Below are 5,589 nucleotides of genomic sequence, written 5' to 3' on the forward strand. Positions count from 1 at the left end.
AATGTCTCCATGGCTTCCCTTACCGATAACTCATTTTTTCACACCACAGACCCTGTGATTAATGCTACCATCTATGACCTTTTTAATTCTAGCTCCCACTCCCCGGTCACACAGTTATTAGCTCTGCTGACGACATCTGGATATTCAAAAGGCGCAAGGACTATTGTTAGTCAACGACCCTTAGCACTAGGCAACACAACCTACATCTGTTGTGGCAAGCTCTGTTACCCATGGATTCCTGAGGAACCCCAAGGGTGGTGTTATCTAGCTAAAATAGTCCCTATAATGGGAGTAGTGGGGGATAATGGACAAGGACACCTACTTAAAGCTAGTACCCACCCAAGATACCCTCTAAAACACCATGTGAAAAGAGAAATGTTCCTAGAAAAAGACATGACCTGGGCCTGGTTTCCTTCCTGGACAGGATGGGGAATAGATTTGATGAAGAAACTAAACAACTACACTTCAATCATAGATGAGATCTTGGAAAAGGACTCTGATGACATCACAAAACTAAACCTAGAAACCAGAGCAATTAGGAAACAACTAGAGTTACATGACCTGGCTATAGAAAGCATGAGTGCAGCCCTCACTGGCCTCTGTGAAATTACTGAGGACTATGAATGCTGCACCTGGATACATAACACGAGTATCGAGATCCCTGATTACTATGACATAATTGCACAACACCGAAAAGAGGTAAACAAGCTACAACAAGATGCAAGGGACATTGGGAAGACATGGGACCCTTTCTCTACCGGGTTCAGTTTAGGAGGTCTCACTTCATGGTTGAAGAACACTGCAATGACTATTTTCACCATACTGCTTTTCGTATTGTTCTTGTATGCATGCTTCATGTTACTCAAATGCCTCTGCAGGAAGGGTAGCGAAGCACGTTCCGAAACCATGAAGCTGACTTCCATTTCCAGAGATCCCACTGTATGGTACGAGAGTCAGGAACATGAGGCCGGAGGATATGAATCCATGAGGCCTAACGAAATGGGTAGAGAATGACCATTTCGATAATATCGAATGGTCAAAGGGAGGATTGTAAGGAGATTCCATAATACATTGCGTTATTGATTGTTGATTCTGATTATTGCTTTTACCCTGGAGATATATTGCTAATATCAATACAATACAAATCAATACAGGATTGCTAATCTGCTTAAGTAATTTAGAAAAACTTTAACTTGATACAATTTAGAAAATCTATCTCATGATAGTATTGCTTAATACTGAATTATCTCATGATCATGTCTATCTATTTCTGTAAAAATGTCTTAGTTTCAGGACGCATCTGTTTGTGGTTTTCCTCTCTGTACACTGTTACTGGGTATGGAAAGGCTAGACTTGGTTTTTAGGAAGTTGTGGCTGGCACGTCATGGTCAGCAGACGGTAACAGAAAGTATGAAGTCATTGAACTGGAATAAGCTTTGAAATACAGAGGTTAAGATTGAGGTCACAAGACATTAATAATGTGCTAATGAATATTAATGTGTATAATTTTGATTGGTCCCCAAAATTGGGGCAGAGTCTTGTAAAAATAGTATAAAACGGCAAAACCAGAATTAAAGATTGTAACCATTTCAGCATCACAATTGTGTATGAGTCATTGGTTATCTCGCCGGCGAGGACTTCCACTGAGCCATCTCCAAGAGCCTAGGCCACAAGGAGAAGTCGGGCGACCTAACATATATGTCACCTCAGTTGGACAAAGAATACAGGTGCCTTGAGTGGATACACTGAAAATACTGGCATAAATTCTTACAAAGGGAGCTCTCTAAATATCAAGGAGGTACAGTGGGTGAGGTTATAATGGGGATAAGCTATTTCTTGGTGATTTTACAGTATATTTTGTACAATATATGGTATTTGGGGTACATGGCTTATATTAACGTATATTAACAGTGGTTCCTTTTTGTGTATTGGAAGGTAGAAAAAACAACTTTTTTTTTTTTTTTTTAAGCCCATGGTGTGTGCACCATGCAAAACATAAGAACGCAAAAAAGTGCACAGGATGTACACATGGACCTCCTCCAAAGAGGAAAGTCCCTTAACCTGATCCCCCAGGGTACAAGGCTCCTGACTGGGGCTGAGGTACTCACTGGTCCACCTAGCCAAATCCAGGTAGACCCCGTTCTCTGGGAGGTCTGCCAAAACAGAGCAACCCCAAGTACTAGGTGGGGCTCCCCAAAGGGAGACCCCATGAGAGAGGGTGGACAAATACAGAAGGCCATATCCACCCCCTCCCAAGACGTTCAGGGCAGGCCCGAGGACCTATATCCTATTAATCAAACTGTGATAAAGTGTATTGTGCAACAAAAAAAGACAAACATGACAAAAATACACAAATAAAAGTGGGGAAAAGGAAGTGGAGAAGTGTCATAGTGCCATACCATGGCAGGCCCTTTTACCAGAGACCAAAAAGTCCCTTGGTGCCAGCCAAAAGACCCAGCCCTAGAGGCAGGTGTGAAAAAAGTATGTAGTCAGGCAGTGCCCAAAAGCTCCAGAGGAGTTCCCCCACCTGCGAAAATTAACGCACCCCTGGCCAAGCCATACCAGGGGCACATACACCACGGGCTTCTCTCACAGCCCAGTCTTCGGGCAGACAAATACAGCCCCATCCCTACCAGGAGGCATCATAATTTAGACAGCTTAGGGAGAGCCTTGCCTACAACTGGGAATAAGCCTTAATCAAGGCCAGTGTTAACCCAGGAGGAAAAAGGCCCTCCCACCACAATCACCATTGCTTACCAATTACATCAAAGAGGAACACTAGCCAGCACTCTGTCTCTCCATAGGACACCAGCATTCTCTGTTCTGAAAACTGATAAGAACAGATGCTACACTTGATCTTAGCCAAAAGGCAGAGAAAAAAAACAACTATGCTACCTAATGGGAATTCGTCACCTGAAGAAATCTGGAAAAATCCCTTTTTTTAAAAAGGAACCTGTTTGGAGACCCGTTTTGGTGAGTCAGCATGACCTTAAACAAACATGTGTGCTTCAAATGAGATGCCAAAAATGAAGCTGGCATCATGTAATCGCAGCACTTGTGTGCAGGAGTTATATTATTGGTGGACACCCAAAAGCTAGCTGAAGAGAAAATACATCAGATGCAGAAAATAATAAGAATAAGATAACAGAGTGTCAGTGTGTATATAAGCTTCAAGGACGTACTTTGGAGATTAAGGGTTGCTGAGCACTTATGTGCAGATCAATGTTCCATAGTTTTTAGACATTGCTAGAATGTGTACAAGGGCAACATAGATACACTCATTTTCATGATATAGAGAAAATTGATTATGTGTGTATTCTCCTGTTTCTCATTGTTTTTTTTTTTTTAGATATTTATACTAAGGCCTCTTTCACATGGCCGATCTGTTCAGGTCCGCCTGTCAGTTTTTTTTTAGGCGGACCTGAATGGACGCTCTATAGACCTCTATGGAGCATCGGATGTCAGCGGTGACATGTCCGCTGACATCCGACCCACTCCGATCCAAAAAAGTGTGACGGAGGAAAAACCTACTTTTCCATCCGTCTGCAGATTGGATTGGGTGACGACGGACTCTACGGTCCGTCCTCATCAGAACCCCCATAGGGGAGAGCGGCGCTCTGACAGGTACGTCCCTGTGTAGTGTGCAGAGACAGACCTGTCAACTTCCTGATCAGCGGGGATCGACGGAGCAATCCCCGCTGAGCAAGCGGATGTCCACGGGGTGTATCATCATGGATCCGTTCCATGTGAAATAGCCCTTAGAGTCTTACTCTTAATTATAGGAGAGAAGTTAAACTTCACATTTAGATCCCATTTATGCAGCTGCCTTAACATACATGTGCTATATTTTATATATCATTTCTATACTGTTGTGTATGTGTGTGTCTGTGTGTGTCTTTACTACAGGGTTTAATGTAAATATCAGTCCTTTCAATCCTTTTAAGATATTAAACCATATGACACAAAGCAATGTGTGCTCTTTATTTAGTTTTTATGTAATCCGATGCTCTGAGACTGAAGATTACCTTTTTTTTCCCAGAAAATACTTAATACAGGATTAACACTACAGCTGACTTAATTTCTTAGGTACAAGGATAGCTAACCTGAATTCAAGAAAGTCATGCGTTTAAATGACTAAAATAATTTATTAAACATGTCTGTAACTTATTGTGATTTAAAAATGAAAGACATGGGTACTTAGCACTGCCAAATCTACTTCAGCAATTATTATTTTTTATATTCATTTTACAGGGTCTAAAGAAATTCACAGCCATGTAATAAATTGTAATGAAAATCTTGACTATTGTTTGTAATTTAATTATCAAATGCCACTGGAAACATTTACAAACCACAATGACGTGACCTCTATTATAACCCGGAATGATGTATATTAGCTTAGGAATATGCAGGGAATAGCCTGTCTTTTTTAATATGCGATAATCTGTCTCACAAAAAAAAAATAAGGCATTAACTATTTTTATATAAATATTTCTTTAGAAGCAAAGCATAGGCAAAAAGACATTTCTATGGCTGATAAAAAATTCATTGTATTTATTGATACCATGGGGAACCATAACCTTTACAAGCTAGTAATAAAAATATAAATGACAGCTTTTTGCCTAAGGTAATTTTGTCCTTCTTCCAAAACTACAATAAATGGGCTTTGAATAATAATAAAATTGCAAAACATTTAAAAATGTTCTAATTACCACAAGTACTAGTAGTAAGGTTAGTATTTTCTTTCTCTATTTTTAGACATATTCGTCAGACTGGTCAGATGACATTCATGGTATTCTTTTTGGATGTTTGTGCAGCTCTCTGTCTCATTACACTGTAAGTGAAGAACATCACCTTTAGGGAATAAGTCTAGAATGCCCTATACAGTATCCACAGGGTGTCTTCAGTCTTGTGGATTAAATGACGCCCATTATAATTCAACCCAGAAGACTAAGGACATGTTCTAACAAACAAGAATTACTGTGTGAGATATTATCAAAAAGGAAGTAAGTTGCTTTTTTTTTATTTTAAAACCTCTCATGAGACAATTAGAAAAAAAAAATAGCCTGAACGTAGGCTTTAACTAAATAGGTATTTTTTGGAGAAAAGACACAAACTAATATTGCAGTCTTGCCATGTAAGACATGCAATCTTTGAACATATAATATATAGAGTATATAGGTCAAACTGTAACATCTAGATAACTGACAAGCAAAATAAGGAAGGACTGAAAATGTGGATAATGTTTAGACTGTTTAAAGGCTGCCTGCCAGTGGAGAATTGCAAACAGGTTGTTGTTATGGGCTCTTGACTCTCAAACTGAGAGGGTAGTTGTGAGTTGGAAGGAAATAAAGCTGGATGTCTGTCGATGTGGAATCTGCCACTTAAATAAACTGATGATCAACACCATTTTTAAGAAGACAAAAAAAAACGATAATGATAACTATACTTTAATGTTAATATTATAATATACAATTGAAACCCATAGGGAATAAAATAGCTGGCTAGCTCTGGCCAGTACTAGGCAGTAAATATATTGCAGGTTGGCACGCAATGCATCACCATCCCACAACCAGGATAAAAAGTGCTTTT

General features: G+C 39.6%; 1 pseudogene; it reads right to left on the minus strand.

The window, feature by feature from the left end:
* Positions 1-2,768: 2,768 nt before the first annotated feature.
* LOC143979954 (U2 spliceosomal RNA) lies at positions 2,769-2,882 on the minus strand (annotated as a pseudogene).
* Between the last annotated feature and the right edge of the window lie 2,707 nt (positions 2,883-5,589).

This window comes from Lithobates pipiens, unplaced genomic scaffold (assembly GCF_037356315.1).
Source record: "Lithobates pipiens isolate NorthernLeopardFrog02 unplaced genomic scaffold, aLitPip1_a1.2 Scaffold_13, whole genome shotgun sequence".
NCBI classification, from domain to species: domain Eukaryota; kingdom Metazoa; phylum Chordata; class Amphibia; order Anura; family Ranidae; genus Lithobates; species Lithobates pipiens.